Source organism: Barbus barbus (genome assembly GCF_936440315.1).
Source record: "Barbus barbus genome assembly, chromosome: 12".
Lineage (NCBI taxonomy): Eukaryota > Metazoa > Chordata > Actinopteri > Cypriniformes > Cyprinidae > Barbus > Barbus barbus.
In genome coordinates this window covers 25,642,322-25,661,679 of record NC_136740.1, presented here as the reverse complement: position 1 = coordinate 25,661,679, position 19,358 = coordinate 25,642,322, and the positions used below count along the sequence as shown (strand labels likewise).

Genomic DNA, 19,358 nt, shown 5'->3' with positions numbered 1-19,358 from the left:
TTAGTAATACTTTTACCTATTGAGGAATGTTCAGACTTGAAGTTCAACACAAATTTAGTAAACAAAATTGTTGTTTAAATGCTGTTAGAACTGCATACCTTTTCAGAGCTCAGTCCAGTAATGTCCGTTCAGTTAATTTACTTATCCGTTATTGGTGGTTGTCTCTGGAAGCCCCGAAGCTTCTCTCGAATACTCACTTTCTGCCATTACGTATATGTCGCGTCAGCCTTTCTTCCCATCGGTGTTCAGATCCCTCGGATATCTCTGTCAATCCACCGCATATCCCCTCTTATTCAGGTCCTCTGCCGCCTCCGCTGCCATAAAGCTGAGGTCCTGTCTCCCAATGGATTCACATCTTGGCAGGGTACGGCGTCTGGAATCGAATTTTGTTCTCCTTAAGGACTTTTTTTTAACTTCTTTATATTCCTTGAGCTTTGCATTAATTTCCGCTGGATAGTCGTGCGCAAAGAAGACTGGTCTGCCCTCATATCGTATTCGCTTTGCCCATGCTGCACGCAGAACCAGATCTTTGGTACTATATTGCAAGAAATTGACAATGATCGGTCACGAGGTGGCATCATTTTGAGGTTTTGGGCCTAGAGACCTATGTATCTGCAGGTCTAGATCATCATTCAGGGAGCGCTCCGTTTTCAGTAGGCCATTGATGAACTTGAACATGGACAGCTCCTTCTTTAATGCCATAGATTCGGATATTATTTCCCCCTAATAATATATTAAGGTGACCTTCGAGATCCGTGATCTTGCCCTGCATCGTCTTTTGTTTTTTTCAAAACATGGAGTAGCGCATCCTTCAGTTCAACGTTTTCAGATTTGAGTCCTGTAATTCGTTCCTCCGTCTCATCTAATCTCGCACTGTGTGACTGAATATCCTCGGCAATATCTTGCAGCTTCTGGTTTATGTACATTTTACATTTACATTTATTCATTTAGCTGACGCTTTTATCCAAAGCGACTTACAATTGCTATATATGTCAGAGGTCGCACGCCTCTGGAGCAACTAGGCCAGGGGGTTAAGTGTCTTGCTCAGGGACACATTGGTGTCTCACAGTGGATTCGAACCCGGGTCTCTCACACCAAAGGCATGTGTCTTATCCACTGCGCCATCACCACCCCTATGTCTGTTTCCAACTTTTCAACTTCGGTTTTAATATCCTCCCTAAACTCTTCCTTGAATTGGCTAAATTCTTTTCTCAGCTCCGTCTTCAAGTCGGAGAGATCTTTGATGAGCGCCCTACTGCGCGTAAAGTTTCGGCACCCTCATTCTCCGATGCAGATTTGTCATTGTCATCAACCATCTGATTACCCTCCTCAGTTGTTTTTGTTTCACAAGTCCCTTTTTAGGCTTCGCTCCACTCATTTTGCAGTCGTTTTTCGTATTTGAATTAGAAAATCTTAGAGTATTAGGGCTTTTTCCACTCAATGACTGGGAGCTATAGTTTTATGCTGCCATCTTACGCCTCGCTCCGACCGGAAGTTAGCAAAAACACTTTAAAAATTATTTTTGCAGACAAAAAAAAAAAAAAAAAAAAAAAGAAAAAAAGAAAAAATGTACCTTCTACAAACAAACCTTATAATGGCCACCAAACAAGCTTTTGTATGTGAACAACTGACTACCATGCACATACTTATTGAGATTCTTGCTTGAACGTTAATTTTGAATGACAGATGATAGGAAATGTGAACAGCTTGTGAATGACTGAATCTACATACAGTACAAATACATGTTAGGCCAACAATATTCCTCCAAAAACTGTCCCCAAAAACAGCTTAAGGGAGATTCAGCTTGACAAACATGATATTGAGCAATGCTGCAGATTTTTTAAGGATATAGGAGTTGCCAGCATGCTTTAAAGCATAAATGATACTTTTACTATTACAGGATTATTATTGTTTCCCTTTTTATGGTTTTAGTTTTCTGTAGTTGTTTTGTCATTACAGTTTGTTGTGTGGATGTTCAGCATTCATCGGTGATCTGCTTGTTAATTGTCACAGCTCTTGAGGTTTATGTATTACTTTAAGTGCTTAGTCTATGTGTCTCTTTTTTTTTAAAAAAGGCAGCAAGTTGTTCTTTTTTAGAGGTAAAAAGCCTTGCAAAATGTTGTCTCCTTCAGAGCCAAGCAGTCATTTAAAAAGTAATTATAAAGACAAAGCTTCCTGTATTGCTAATTGAACATCTGCTGAACAACAGATCTGTGGTTGATGTGACACAAATAAATGTGACATTTAACATTTAGTGAATGTACAAATTAAAGTTGCTGGAAAAACTCCAACTCCATCTCAATGCATCTTGATTGTTTTTTTATAACGTAGAACTAGACATTTTAGATGTGTGAGAAACTTTGGCAAGAACTTAAAAATGTCTTGCATAATTCTGACATGACAGTGTGACCTGAGAATTAGTTTGAAGCAAACACTGTTATTTTGGCAGGCTAAGGCACAAGTTGACGTAAAGCAACACAAAAGCACAGATTAGCATTCAAGTGAGTCTGCTGTACGAAAGAATTTCATACTTCAAGAACGCACAAATCCATTATTCTGCACCAAAATGAGCTAAACCTGACAATTTCATAAAAAGTATAACAGGAAATTTTGGTGTGCATCAATGCACTGCAACTGAAAATACTGTATATAAAAGCAAATGGGAGGTGTTTGGGCTTTTGGTGCCATTAAAAGTAGCTTTTGAAAGCATTGCCGTAACATCAAACACACATCAAGCATCCATTGGGCTGTAAAGCAGAGCCTATTTTAACAATATTCTTCCTTCGAAATATATTTTTGGCCTTTAGATCTCTGAAGTATTCTCCTGTTTAAGCAAGACAGACAAAAATCAATAGTCACAGAAGCTGCGAGAAGCAAGGATTTAGAGAGGTGTTATTCCATTGTGGGCATATTTGTCTTGTAAAGTGCAAACTTTAATGTAAGGGCCAGCTATAAAAGACTTTTGAATGTAAAAATAGAAAATAGGTCAGTTATGAATTATTCACAGTAAAAAAGAGGAGCAGTGTTCTCGGCTCACCTCTGATGTATGTAATGTACTCCCAACAGTAACTGACAGAGCCATTCACAGATCTGAGGCTCTGATAACGTACGGCTTGTGCATTTCAACTCTTCCAACTTACAGTCCAAATCTTTGTCCTGTGGAACAAAGAGAAATTAAAGAGGCACAAAATGTTATAAATGAATATCCTTCTCTTTTGCATGAAACACTGGGAGTCCTGGCTACACAGAGCAGACAAAAAGTAGATTAAATAAACAGTCTTTGTTCCCAAAAAGATACTTCAAAGAGTAATACTGTGGTGTTTTTCTCTGGTTTCCTATGTGTACATTCTCTCTGATCTTTCTCTGTTTGCATTAGTGGATTGTGAAGTTGTCTTTAAGAATGCAAGTCTTTTGGCACCTATTTACACTTCAGACAAACCCCCATTTTCTGCTCACACACTGGCAGCACTAGTCACGATGCCCGGAGTCTCCGGAGACCTCTGCAGGGAGCGTGAGAGAGAGCAAGAGAGAAAGAGACCCCACTGCTAATGATCAAAGACGATCAAAAATCATTCTGAGAGTCAATTAAAAAGATAGTTCATCCAAAAATGAATATTCTATCATAATTAAGGCCTATTCACTGTCATTTCAAACTTTATGATTTTTTTTTTCTTTCATGGAGCATAAAAATCTCCCTGTCTCAAGAGCCATGAAATATCAGATTCTTTAGTGAATCAACTTTTTTAGAGTGTTCATGTAAACTGGTCACTGATCAAATAAACCCAGAACTTTTTTCTATTGCATTTAGTGTAAATAGTGTTTAATGCGGTCGCCTTTATTTTTTCTGTCAGATAAATACAGAATAAATAACACGTTGAAGGAACGATAGTTCACCCAAAAATTGCTGAAAATGGATCCTCGGGCCAAGTTGTATGCTTTTTGGAGAATTTTAGTACTATCACTGCTCACCAATGGATCCTCTGCAGTGAATGGGTGCCATCAGAATGAGAGTCCAAACAGCTGATAAAAACATCACAATAATCCATAAGGGATCCAACACGACTCCAATCCATCAATTAACACCATGTGAAATGAAAAGCTTTATGTTTATAAGAAAAAAAAATTGTGTGATCAACTTTGTTGTCTTTAGATTAACAAAACAACATCCATTCAAACAAACAAACAAACAAACAGAGAAGGGGGAACAACAGACATATCAATTTTACAATCTGAAAAAAAAGAAAAAACACTTAATATGGTCATTCCTTTATATAGTCCAAAATGTTGGAAGAGAACCATTGCCATGCATAAATGGTACTAGGTTTAGCCTTGTTAATTCGTGCTGTTGTACATTCACAAGTCACCATTTTAAGGAGACTATGAATCCAAAACGTTTTTGCACACATCTGCGGAGTAAACCAGTTTTCTATTATTGCCTTTTTTGCAGCTGTAAAACCAGCAGACAGCATTCTTTTCTTTAAAGGTCCCATGACATGCTGTTTTTTGGATGCTTTTATATAGACCTAAGTGGTCCCTAGTACTGTATCTGAAGTCTCGTTCCCGAAATTCAGCCTTGGTGCAGAATTTCAGCCACTACGAGCCAGTCCCGCAATGAGCTTTCCTTAGGACGAGCCATTTCTGTGTCTGTAGCTTTAAATGCTAATGATGAGGAGAGAGGCGGCGCAAGGTGGAGGGTGGTTGTGTGTGTCCTGCAGCTTGCGGCCACGGTACCATGCGCTAATGTTGACAGTGGATGTATCGCAATGGCTCGTAGACACGCAGTCGTTCAAGCTTTTCAGTTTGACCCAGAATCTGATCCGGATGGAGACGCACCGGACGAAGAAATTGCAACTCAGCGGCTACAGCAGGATGTCTCCGAATGGTTAGTTTAAAATATTGTGTCTGGAATGGATACGGTCAGTGTTTCCCACACATAGACTTTACCTGGGTGGACCGCAACAATATCCGCCAACAATATCTCACACACACGAGCGCGACTTTAGAACAATATTTAGTAACTTTCAGACCCTTTAGGCGGCTTTTTTCCCATAACGGGTACATACTAACAAACCTAGCGACTTAAAAAAAAAAAAAAAACCTTATCATTCAGTTGGAAGATGTCTCCAGTACTGCCCCGCGAGCGCGAGGTCTCTCTCCCGGTGCAGTGTCGCCTCTCTCGGCGTCTGTTCTGAGCAGTGAGCGGCAGAGAAGCAACGCTTTCAGTTTGCCTTTTTTGTTAATTTGATTCCAGGTGTCTGCAGACTCATCAATAAATCATTTAAAAAACAACGTTTCCAAGTACTTGTCACTTACTGACTGTTTGGACTTTTAAATATGAAAAATTTGTCTGTAATATGCGCAGTTTATTACTCAGACGCAAAACAGTGCTTCGCTCGTTTGCAAGCCATGATATCTCTCGAGAAAAAAATATTGCGCTCGCCTCGCACGGTCGTAGCTCATTTTCTCATGGGCGGGCAAAGCAGAGAAAGGGGAGGTAACCTTTCCCCATATGACGACATAAGGGGAAGATTCCAGATCGGGCCATCTGAGCTTTCATTTTCTCAAAGGCGAAGCAGGATACCCAGGGCTCGGTTTACACTATGGCCATTTCTAGCCACTGGGGGACCATAGTCAGGCTAGGGGAACTCAATGTTAAAAAACCTCATAAAGTGAAATTTTCATGCCATTGGACTTATACAGGAGTTAGAATTGTCATTGAGAAGACATAAACCTGGATTAGACATGTAATCAATTTGTAGTAAAAAGGACAAAACAGAATTAACATGAGACCATAGGCTGACAACAATTGGACATTCCCAAAACATGTGGAGAAAAGTACCTGATGATACAGTGTTACAGATATGGCAGTTATAGGTTGATTGCAGTTTAATTTTAAACCTCTTGTAAGGAGTTATGTATGCTCTATGGATTACTTTAAAATGGATAAGACGATGAGCCAAGTTTAGACGTTAAGGTTAGATTAGACCACACCCTCTCCCAGTCGACTGATAAGTCAAAATTTGCGATTCCAGATTTGTTTAATAGAAAGAGGCTTTGCAGTGTGATCGTTAAGTTTACTATATATTGAAGAAACAGATGGCCGACCAGAGGGTAGTGCGATCCAATCCCACATATGATGAGAGGAAATAGGGGATGCACTTGGGAGCACATAACTGAAAAAAAAAAATTATATATATATATATATATATATATATATATATATATATATATATATATGCAAACAAAACTTAGTTCTTGAAGCGAGTAGAGTCCTTGCTTATCATACAAGTCACCGCATGTGTTTATGCCCAATGTAGACCAAGTGGGCTGGACAAATGGCCGATTTCCACATAAAAAAATAAAGTTGTGCCATATGGGTGTGTTGTTGCTAAATTTGAAAAGGTCCTCCCATCAGATGTTCCACCCTTTCCCAGATCCTAATAGAATTGGCCACAACCGGACCAAATTTAAATTTATCATTTTTATTTCCTGTACCAGCAAATAGAATATCTTGGAGCCTATGTGGTTTAACCTTGTCAGCTTCGATTACTCTCCATGAAACTTTAGATTAAGGATTAACCCACGTATGAAGAGCCTTAAATTGGAACGACCAATAATATAAATTCAAAATTTGGCACAGCCAATCCTCCTGAAAGTATAGGACGTTGCAATGTGATGAGTTTTATTCTGGGTCGTTTACCATTCCAGATAAACTGGGAAAGTAAGGAATTGATCTCCTTAAAGTAACCTGGAGGAGGGTGAAAAAGTAGTTTTATCTGAATCATGAGAGAAATATGCACAGATGATGCACTATTTACAATCGAAAACCATTCTGTACAAGCATGTTTGTGGATTTTGACCAACAGGGGATATATTTTTTCCACTAAGGGAAGCATTATTATGGATTATGGGCTTGTATTGTGGCCAGAAGTGTCCTTTTAAAAGTTAAAGAGCCATAATGATGGATTTCTTATAAAGTGAAAAGCTGCTTGTTTATAAGACGTTGACCCATTGAGTTTGAACGCTCAGTGTAAATGAGATCCAACGCTATGCTGGAGAGAGAGAGTTTGAAACAATATAAGCGCTTTTTTGTGTGTGTGTGTGGGGGGGGGGGGGCGTTAAACTATTCCCTAAATGTACAATAATGGAATCAAAATGAGCATATAAACATGCAGCATATTTAAGGATCTCTCCGTTTTCACCAAGTGCCACCAAGAGAATAATCAATCCCACTAATGATACGACTGAAGTGGAGCTTAGTTTGAACACAGAGCTGAACTCAGCACCCCTCATTTCAATAACAACAGACGTTTGGCAATGTCTCAAGAGAGTGAGTTCCATTAGAAAAGTTTTCTATCGGTAACGCAGTGATAGGCATGAGTCAGATTAGCACACTGTGTGGATATACTGCAGGCTTTGAAGTTCATTTGAAATGTCTTTGGATAAGCCCTCCTGCACACTGCCTGAGGGAAGTGTTTGCTCAATGTAAGTGCGGCTCGCCACGCATCCAAGCAAAGCATGATTTGCATTGTGAGTGTAATTGGGACTGGCTAATTTGTTGGCCCCCTAACATATTTATCTACAGTTATGACCATCATCACTCAAAAAGCCTCCTTGAATGCTTTCATAAAGCTTTCATCAATGCTTTTCATGAGTGCAAAGGTTTAATTGAGCAATGGATTTAGAAATAAGCATTGTAGCATGAACAGATGTAATGAAAACTTCACTGCCAGTCGTACCTCCATTTCATACACACATAAAAAAAAAGAGTGTTTTTCATTTATCAGAATGCCATGGATCTCAAATGAAATATATTGGAAGTTTTTGAGCAAAGGCATCAGGCAATCAGGGGCACCAGAGTGTGATCTCTAGAAAAGTGGGACACAAAAATATTTCTACAGTGACAGTAAAGACATTTACTGTTGACAATGTTACAAATGATTTCTTTTTTCAAATAAATGCTGTCTTTTTAACTTTCTGTTCATCAGAGAATCCTGAAAAAAGTATCCATAAATTAGTTTCCATAAAGCGTTAAGTAGAGCAACTACTTGGGGTCTGAAGGTGTTAATGAGAACAATAGGAAATGCTTCTTGAGTGACAAATCAGCATATTTGAAGGATTTCTGAAGGATCATGTGATACTGAAGACTTCGTCCTGAAGACTGGCCGACCAACGGTGGCGGAGCAGGTGAAGGAGGAGCCCGAGGCGGAGAGCCAAAGAGCAAAGGCGACGGGGGAGGATCCAGGGGACCCAGGCGGAGATGGGGATCCAGATGGCCGCAGTGGAGCCGGAGAGACAGAGGAGTAGCCGAGGGGATGAAGGAGCCTGACGAGCCGGAGGGATAAAGGGACGAAGCGCAGCTGGAGGAGTGCAGTCCTGAAGCGCAGAATGGTTGACGCCAGACCAAGGCGGAGCCGGAGGGACGAGGGAGCCTGGCGGAGCCAGTGGACAGATGGGCCACGGCGGAGAGGAGGGAGCTAGGAGCCATGGTGGAGCCGGCGGGTCAACGGGCAGAGGCGGAGTCCGGGCCTCGGAGGCTGGAGGTGGAGGCACCGTAATGATGGTGGGCTGAGAGCAATCAGAGGGGCTGCCAGACGACAGCTGTGGAGGAGGCAGGAGCGGGTGGGAGGGCGGGCATTTTCGAGGAGCAGGCACAGGAACTCTGGAGGAGCAGAGCTGGCTGGGACCAGCGGAGACGAAGGAGAGCTGGACTTGGGATCTGTGGCCCTCCCTGGGCCAAACTTGTGAACAGGAGCCCTCACTCCCTTGCTGTGGCACATTACAGGCGCCATACTCAGCTTACCCTCAGCCGCAGTGCAGGGGGCAGAGCTCCTCTCCACGGTCACACCGTCCGCGGCATTCTCCCTCGTGGCGGGCGTCATCAGCGGCTCTGGCTCCGCAGCGATCCTTAGCACTGTCGCCCCGTGCGGCGATGGCTCGCCGGTCGAGGCTCCGGCTCTCCGGCAGAGGTGGGCTCGGGCATGCGCTTCGCGCAGCGGGGAGATGGTGGGCTGGGCACTGGGTCGGGAGTGGAACTGGAAAGATTCTTCCGGGAATAGGCGGGGAACGGAGATCCGTTTCTTCCGCTCAAGGACCATCTTCGGACAACAGCGCTCTGCACAGGATGTTTAAACTGGCGTCATAGAACGCACAGAGCACGTAGCTGGTTAGAGCAGAGAGGACCAGGAAAAGTCTAGTATGGCCCTCGAGCGATCTCTCCCCCTGCTCCAGCAGGAGGAGGAGGTATTCCGGACGGGAGAGGGGATCCATGAAAACAACGGAAAGAAAAAACACTGGGTAAACACGGAAAACAAAAACGGAGGGTAGACGCAGAGGTAACTCTTTTGGTCAGTCCTTCGGTCACACTTCTCAGGGAGCAAGGAAGCCAGGAACGAGAAGACGAGGAATTCACGAAACGAGAGTCTTTAATTATCCAAATGGGGAACATAGACATGGAAGACATTCAAGGACCGACAAACACTAACTGAATGGACTGGGACTTTTAAAGACAGGACAATCAAGGAAAAAAGGAGAGACACCTGGAATCAAATTAACAAAAACTGGGTCACAGAACACATGGGGAGCAAAAACACAAAAACAGTCCAATATCCTGACAAAATGAAAGTAGTCAATGTCAGGTGCAATTTATTTTGGTCGAAGGGAAGGGAAGGGGGAGGGGAAGGGAAGAGAAGGGGGAGGGGGAGGTAAAGGGAAAAAGGAAAGGATCCATGTATAATCCATGACATTTCCAGGTTTAACCATATTTTTCTCTGAATGTCCCTGAAATTCAGGATGTTGATAATGCTGGACACCCTGGTGTCAGTATAAGTCTAAGTCTAAGTCTAAGACAAGGCTGTTATATGACTAGTGCAACAAAAAATACTGCCCCTTCCAGTATCAAACATACAAATAAAAAAAAAAGCTGATTTGCGTCAAGCAGATCTGGACTGCAATCTCTCAGTTTGATTGGGCACGACACTTCTGATCTCAACATTCTCTTTGATATCTTGAGATATCTTGGGAGCAGCTGGTGGGGTGAAGACTGGCCTGGTTAAAGAGAGATGACTGGCATGGACAGATCTGAGGCACACTGCTGGAGAAAGAGCAGAGCTCCATTCTTTATCAGCTCTGTTACCGTTCAGCCATTCAGGTGCAAAGTGCTCTGGGGCAATCAGATCACTTTCTTCATGCAAGTGTGTGTGTGTGTGTGTGTGTGTGTGTTTTCATGAAGGGGCAAATGGTTGGAGCGTAATAGAGGCTTCCCATCCCTAATGATTCCCACCCAGAGCTGTTTCTAACAGGAAGCCAGACCCTCTTTCTCTCTGTGTGTGTGTGGCTTCAGTCTTTTAGCATGGAGACATGACATGTATCCAGAGGAGTAGGTGGTAATGACATCTGCAGTGTGTCGTGTAGAGGAAATTTGTATTAATTTATAACAGAATATTTTTCTTGTGACTATATCAAAGACAACATTTCCACAAATAATTGCATGGTGGTATGCCAGACAAGAAGTAAACACACACAGCCAGCTCCATATTTGCACCCATAATGCTTACAGAGCATCCTGAATAGTCACAGACTATCAATTCAGCTCCAGCATATTTGCTTTTTTAAAATCTGGCAGTCGATGGAATAATTAAGGTTTTTTGCATTGTGACAATTCCCACTCAAATTCTCATTATTTTAAAGGGAAATAAATCTAATTCTCGTTATCATTATCATAATATAGTAATAAAAATGTCATGGTCTTAACATTGTTTATTTAAAAAAAGGCATATTAGAATAAATACTAATAATAAGGGTCATTTACCATTTATGCACAGAAACCTTATGTAACAGAAAAGAAGTACACTTGCACTACAGACAGAAGATCAAAGATCAATGAGTCTCGTCTTGATTATAGTGAGTGTCTGTCAGATGCAAGTCAACCTACATGGAACACAATGGCAAACATGCAAGATGAAAGAAAACAGAACGAGGAGAACTAGAAGCCGGAAGCAGAGATATTCTTTCATTCTATTCATAAGATTTTCTTCTTGCTTTATTATTCAACTGCTGTATATCAGAGTGAACCTTGCCTCGTTGAGAACGAGACAGACACAAGATCAATGGTGAGGCCTATTGTTCATCCCATGTCTCTTAGAAGAAAGGAACTCAATGCACATGCTCAGCACAGGAGGGATCCCCCTTAATCTCCGTAGCGACTCCACGTGACATGCAGTAACCCAGAGCACAGAACACAATCAAAACAGCATTAACATTAAAACTATTTTTTATGTTTTTATGGCATCTGTGATCTTTTATTTTTCAACAGCTTGGAAACTATGGCGAATCAACAGTTGGTAAAAATGTTACTGCATTTTGTTTGCCCAAAAGCTGCCAACGTGGCAAACTTTACAAGTTTTTAAAACTTCTCAAAAAGTGAAGTGAAGTGAAGTGACATACTGCCAAATATGGTGACCCATACTCGGAATTCGTGCTCTGCATTTAACCCATCCAACGTGCACACACACAGCAGTGAACACACACACACACCGTGAACACACACCCGGAGCAGTGGGCAGCCATTTATGCTGCGGCGCCCGGGGAGCAGTTGGGGGTTCGGTGCCTTGCTCAAGGGCACCTCAGTCGTGGTATTGAGGGTGGAGAGAGCGCTGGACATTCACTCCCCCCACCTACAATCCCTGCCGGCCCGAGACTCGAACCCGCAACCTTTGGATTATGAGTCCAACTCTCTAACCATTAGGCCACGACTTCCCCACAAAAACTAAAACACATTAAAACACATATTAATTTGTGCAAGATGGGCAAATCACACGATGTGGAATTTTGACTACATAAAACCTTTTCCCCTGTCAAAATCAAGGCTATGTTTAGAACTTGTATGATGAAGTTCATCATCTTTTATAAATTAGGATGTCCGTTCTCATATAGTCATGTCTGATATAAAGATGACAGTTACAAAAAATAAAATAACACTTTTCACTTTTGCGAATGCTGGATATTTAAAATTTGGTCACAGACTAATAATTCAACTCCTGCACATTTGCTTTTCTTTTTAACTTGACAGTCAATTAAATAATTAAGGATGTTTATGGGTGTTTAATCACCATAATATTAAAATAATAAAATGATAATATTGATAAAATAATATAAAATAAACAAAATAATATAATATAACATCAATAGATAGGAGTTTATAAAAAGTTAAAGTTCAGCATCTCATAAGATGTCAGTGCTCTCATATCATGTTTGATATAAAGATGACAGTCTTACAAAAATGAAATGAGATTTTTCACTTTTGCAAATGTTGGACATTTGAAATTTAGTTCAGGTCAACACAGGTTCAAATTTTGAGACAAGTTTAATAAAGCTAATAATTTAATATGGATGTGCTCGGACACATCAATTTAGTACAGCAATTTGGACAAGAAAAAATAAGGTGTCCTAAGGCAAACTATCTCCATAACATTCCAAGGGTAAGAAACACATTGCCAAGGTAACATAGCTGTAGCATCTCCATTCAAAACAAAAAGCCCTGGGTTTTGACACAGAAAGGCATGGAAACAGACCCAGAAAATCCAGGATTTTATTGCTACCCAGGAGACTCAGTTATGTTTCATCTAAGTATCACCTTTTTCTCACGTTTCTCCAAAAGTTACCAAGGAGAAATACAAATGGCACAAATTGTTGGCACACAGTAAGAATTTGATGAGAAATGTCTTTGTATTGAAATCTCTGACTCTGGTATCTTAAAAGATTTTGTGGCAATTAAAGGGATAATTCATCATTCACCCCTCAAGTTGTTAGAAAGCTGTATGAGTCTCTAACCAAAGAGTTGTTGGTAGCCATTGACTTCCAACGTATAAAAAGCATGGAAGGCAAAGGCTACCAGCAACTGTTTGGTCACCAACATTCTTCTAAATATCTTCTTGTGTCTTCAAATGAAGAAATTAATTTAAATAGGTTTATTACAACATGAGGGCGAATAAACAATGACAATATTTTCTTTTTTGGGTGAACTATCCCTTTAAGATATCTTCAGAAACTCCCGATGAGACTCATGTGAGATTACTGGTATGTATCTCAGTATCTCAGAAATCTGAGAAGCACACAAAGCAAACGTCTTCATCTACTCTCCATTTATTCTCTCTGCTGTTTAGGAGAAACGATCAGAGATCTCATTCCTGATTTTTCCATTACATTCACTGAGAGTTACCTGCTGAACAAAGCAGTTCTGGACAACAGCCTGTGTGCCAAAGAAAAAGATAAAGGAGACGTGCAAAATGTAATAATCACTGACCAAGCCTTCCAAAAGCAGTGATGACACGAGACCGGTCTGACCTGCAGATATGTCTTAATAAGCAAGGAAAAGATGAGAAGATCAGATGGTGAGATTGAGACAGAAGCTGTGGGGGAGACAAGCGTGACCTCTGGGCGATGTCAGGATGCTCTCAGCATCTCTGATCCATCGCTGAACATAGAGAAGGCACCACAGGGATGAAGTAGGAGCTTGACAGTGTAAGTAGAGTGTTTGAAAGCTAGTTATGGAATAGGGTTGGGTGCAAATACATCCAGAATGTAGGAATGTATGGCTAGGAATTCAACTAAATGGCATATGCAATCCATTTTTTACCTCTGTAATATTATGTGAAATTCAAAGACGAAATGAAAAGAGCAAGTTATTACTTTTCAATGATAATAGAGGGAGATCACTCACTTTCATTTGGAATGTCTCTGCAAATAGTATTCCCTCCCCAGAGTTTTTTTCAAGGGCATAACAAGACATTTGCTCAAAATGTCACCACAACAGGCCAACACAGTTTACAGGACCAGATCATGTGACTTGCTTCAGGCTTATTATGACTACAAATGACCGAAAAAAGCTAACCCAGGTGTTCCCAAAGGACAATTTACCTCACAGTACTCAGTGATGATGCAGAAGGCATCTCTCTCCAGGAAGCTGCTGTAGAACGTGAGGATGGCAGGATGGTTCAGCTGAGAGAGAAGCTGAGCCTCTTGAGTGGCATGGACTGTCTCATTGGGTTTCAGACCGCCAACAGGAATCTCTTTCAGCACCTTCCTGCACAATAAACCACAGAGAGGAGGAATTATAATACCTTAGTGCCATGAAGAGAAGCTTGTGGTTTCAATACTGTATGCAATATACATTACCAGTAAAAAGATTTGTAAGAAATTAACATAATTAACAAAATCTTATATTTTTAAAAGTGTATTATGCTCATTAAGGCCGTATTTAGTTAATCAAAGATACAATTATTGTGAAACAGTATTACAATAAAATATTGGCAGAGCTGAATTTTCAGCAGCAATTACTCCAGTCTTTAATTTAACAATCATGCACAATTATAAATAATGGTTCTTAGCATTATCAATTTTCAAAACAGTTTTTGCTGCTTAATATTTTTGTGGATTCTTTGATGAATATAAAGTTGAAGGAACAGCTCTTATTTGAAAAATAATTATTTTGTAACATGTCCCTAATGTCCTTTTTGAGCAATTTAATATGTCTATTATAATTATTATTAATTGTTTTATTTTAATTACTTACTCCAAACTTTTGAATGGTAGTGTATCATGATTTCCATAAAATATTAAGCAGTAAAAAACTGTTTCCAACATTGATAATAATAGTAAAAACTGAAGGATCATGTGACACTGAAAATTGGACCAATGACTTCTGAAAATCCAGCTTTGCCATCACAGGAAAAATTACATTAAAATAGAAAAAAAACAAAAATGAATCATTAAAATATTTCTAATATATATAATATTTTCTGTATTTTTGATCAATTATATGCAGACTTGGTGAGCATAAGAGACTTATTTTCAAAAACATTAAAAAAAAACCTTCACCAGTAGTGTGTTTATAAAATAAACGGTAATAAAATTGGAGTTACAAATTCAAAACAATGTGAGTGTCCATCATAAAGTCAGTCACATTCATCATTACTCATTATTAATTTCCTATGTGCATATTCTAATTAAGCATCCTATTTTCACAGGAAGCTCAAGACTGACAGCTAATCCAACCAGGAAAAAAAAAAATGAAGTTGTGAAAGACTTCTAGTCAGTGGGTTTTTCTCTCATGAGCCCCCCAAATCAACCTGCTCATCTTATTGCTTCTTCAGCCTTTAATTTTCCACAGTCTGTCTTCAATTTCCTACTTCCTGCGCCCTGCCACCGCTGCTTAGATGCACTGTGTTTATATAAGCGTCACGTCCCTCAATTACCAGCTGTAACCTGGCCCCAAAAATGTCATTTAGGGAAGAACAGATTGTTTTCCCTGACCTTTTCAAGCCTGAAGGGATCGGGAAGCGAGGGCCACACTGTAAATTCAGTCGGTCATTAGCTCACAAATTATGAAGGGTCACTGTAATTATTTTGCTTTTAGTGTTAAAATGGAAGGAGATAAATCCATTGACAGAAAATTGCCTTGGCCTATTTGACCTTTTGCAATGAGAAGGAAGAAAAAAAAAATCAGCCACCTTCTGATGCATTTCAGATGAAAGACACTCATGATGACAGATTTAAAATCAGAGAAAATCCATCTGAATAAAAACAATAAGCATAAATTATCATGCTATTATTAAATTCTAAAAACCAATGGTCTTGAATAATGCAGAACTTGTGATGATTAACCATTTTTAAAACGAAGAATGATCTTGGAATGAATGATAATTGGAGAGAAACTCCGTGGAGGATTATTATTCCTCCAGTTGTCAGCGAATATGACTGCCACGTCTGCTGATCAAACTTTATGCAAGTCATAATTCAAGTTAAAGCGACAAATAAGGAATGCTCAGAGCAGCTAATTTAATCCCGTCGGCTTTTAGCAAGAAGAAAAATGCAAATGAGCATTTAACACTAAGCAGGGATTTAAAATCCTATTTTAGTGACCTTATTTCCAGACCTTAAGGGAGTTAATCAAATACCACCAACAGAGAGGAACGCACTGCATCTGCCTCCTTGTTTTGTTGTAAATTGGTTCTCAGGTTGTTGAAGGAGGACTCTCATTTACCTCTCCTCTCTCTACTCCTACATTCGGTTCTTTCCTCTTCCTACTTGAAAATCATTACAGCAAAGGGAACAGGAGTGCACTTCAGTAGCTCAATGCTGGCCTTGGATAGCTCTCATTCGTTATGTTTTCTTGGAAGCTGAGATACGAGCGTAATAGGTAATGTGTTTTTAAAGATGCAGGAAGCAACTCCTTAATGGAGTAGTTCGTTCAGAACTAAACATTACGGCAGCTCAGGTCATTCCAAATACATCTGACTTGATATATGGGCAATGATGCATTTAAGCACCAAAAGTACAAGTGCAAAAAGTATCATAAGATTAATAAAAGTTGTCCACTGTCTGTGATTAGTGTGCTATATTCTTTGCTAGACAGGCAAAAAAGGTCTATTGTCCATAGTATAGCAATGTATTAAGCTCAAACTCAAGTGACAAACAGTTTTTACGACCGCACCATTTAACAGCCATGTGAAGTCAGTGAGTTGAATCGGGTCCGAATTCATGAACAAATCATTGAGGACGATTTTGTGAACTTGTATGGTATGGAGCCCCTAAGAGGACATGGTGATGGAAAAATATGAGATGGGAGGAAAAAATATATTTCAATGCTTTGCATTCCCTAGAGAAACTTTGAATTTGCTCGCAAAACTTGCAAAAGTTTGCGTCTGCTCAAATATATGAGGATGCCTCTGATATTAGTAAGGTTGTGCTGGGCTTATTAAAGCACTTTTTTTTTTAATATTTATTTTTCTCAGTCCATTGATATGGTTAACACTATGTCAGTCATTGCAATTTTGATAGTGAATCTCACATTTATATGCAGATTTTATTTCAGAAACTTTGCAACATGCACACGGCTGCTGGTCCTCTTAGCAGCATTAAAAAAAACAGAACGCTAAATGAAAAAGCTTTGAAATATATTTTCTGTAATATAATATCTAATTTTTTCACCATATTCCTTTAGCGACTCCATATGTTGGTCAAGTGATTCATTGAAAAGATCTGAATAAAACGAACAATTCATTCATGAATTGGACAATGCTAAAAGCAGGAGCTTTATGACTTCCTAAAGAAAATTCATACCAAAATCGTACTAAATGAAGCGATATGAGAATAAGTAAATGATGGCAGCCCTTTCATTTGTTGTTGAACTATCCTGTTAACCTTTTCAACATGCACAACAGAATGTTTTGTGCACATAATGCCTCCAAATGGCACTACACCCCCAGGGAAATAAGGCAAGATTTCTTTATCATGCTATAAGATGTCATATCTCTCTAGAGAGGACTATAACTAATGTTCAACTTCAAACTAAATATTCAAGCATAAGTGATGGATAACACCAGCTCTACTCATATTGCTCAAACCAACAACTCATTTTTTTTGCATGTTTTGAAATTATACTTGTTAAAGTTACCAGTGCAGATTTTAACCACCCCTAACAAACAACATGTCATATGATCAAATTCATGAAGTGATGTAGCAGCTCAAATAACAAGCAATGATTTTAATGGCTCTAGGCCGCACCATTCTAAAGCTCACATTAGTGAGACTTACTTCCAGGGTTAGGCAAAGATGCATCAAAATGTATTTTAAAATAAAATACCAAATACCTTAATTTTAAGTTTATCAAAATAAAGCGCAGCCACACAATGTATCAAAATAAACTACTGTATTTTTGTATTTTAAAAATACTAAAAAATACTTTTACAAGGGAGCATGAAATTTCTCCGCAAACCTTCCACCAATTGGCCTATTTGATCGATCCCTTCACCATTACACTTGATTAAGTAAACAATGTTTGATAGCAACAAGTCATGCAACAAATCTGACATATGCAACCAGTTAAAAGATCAAATATTCACATATCACTGTGATCTCCCAGATGAAGATTAGTTTAAAAAATGTAACCAACATAATGTTTAAGTTTGCGAATGACTCATGACTATATCCTAATTTAGTTGGTGTTGGGTAATGAATTTGGCTATTTTGGCCTATTGGCTTTTTGTTGAGGAAACCAGGCCTGCGTTCAGCCCCAACAAAACGGTGCAAAATGTTTATTAAACGGAAACAGTGATGCATTGAACACCCTGTTCTGATGGCGCAAGTGTTGCATGGCAGCTGAGAAAGCCATTCTTTGTGTTCTTTTTGAAGAATTTACAGAGCCTGATGAAATCAGTATAAATACGTGTTTAATACTACAAAATACGCTCGATGTTACAGTCACTACTCTTGCTGTCCAGAATAAAAGAGAACATCCCAATCGAGTGAAGGGATTTGTGGAAACTGTGGTGATCCAACATTTGCCTCGCATTTCAGGATGAAAAGACAAACATTTCAGGTGAAGGATGATCCACTTCTTACCTCCGAGACTGTGTTATGATCTGTATGACCTTATCATTTTTATTGTGATTATTAGGCTTATCATTATTGCTGATCACTGTTGTTTGCTGATCACTGTTGTTGTGCTATGATATTGTAATATTTACCATTATATAATCAGAGGAGCATAGAAAGGTTTATGAAAGTGTCACTCCACAATACAATATTTATATATTTAGCTATGTATAGTATTTTTATGTTACATTAATCAGTGTCTAGCACACCTTCCTAAGGAAAGGGTATGGACCAGAAGACTACATGATATTTATACAGACTTAAAGAAGTTCCAGATCTATACTTGTGCTCTTATTATTTCAGTTATTTTGCTTTTAATGTAACTAAACATGTGCAAACAATATACTTGCTCTTGTGAATTTATTTTGGTGTTAATTACATTTACTTACAAATTCATCATCGTAATGTTGATATGCTATGTTACTATAAAACTCTTATGACAAACATGTCTTCTAATATCTTCTATTGTTGCGTATACCGAGCTGCAGTGGACACATTTGTAAACGACTTCACTTGGACACATTGTGCCAGCTGTCTCTTTAATACCGCGTGGTTTTTATACATGTTGGTGCTGATTGAGCTGACATTTTTGACACACCCACCAAACAAGAAAAAAATGTATCTCAAACCCCGTTGCACACCGTTTCCAGGAAACATGTCATTCAACCCAGAAACTGTAGCAAACGTTGTGCATCGGTGTGAGCAGTAGCCCCTCACTGCAGAACAAAGATCCAAGGGGCGGGGTTGGATCTACATCTAGGGGGTGGAGATTGGTAGGTTTAGGGGTGGGGATGGGTGGATTTAGGGATCAGGGGGTGGAGACGGGTAGGTTCAGGTATATGTAAGGTGGGAGGAGTTGGATCTAGATCCAACTCCGCCCCCTGGATCTTGTGTTCTGCAGTGAGGACCATCTCGGTGTGAGC

At 39.6% G+C, this 19,358-nt stretch overlaps 1 pseudogene across 1 annotated transcript in view; it reads right to left on the bottom strand.

Moving 5' to 3' along the window:
• The window catches only part of LOC306878571 (serine/threonine-protein kinase Nek11-like), a 71,516-nt pseudogene that overhangs the window by 41,690 nt on the left and 10,468 nt on the right, over positions 1–19,358 (bottom strand). The window contains exons 2-4 of the transcript in view: positions 13,918–14,083; positions 3,038–3,156; positions 2,762–2,824 (exon numbers count right to left, since the gene is read on the bottom strand). The product of the transcript in view is annotated as a serine/threonine-protein kinase Nek11-like (transcript). The remainder of the gene's footprint in view (positions 1–2,761; positions 2,825–3,037; positions 3,157–13,917; positions 14,084–19,358) is intronic.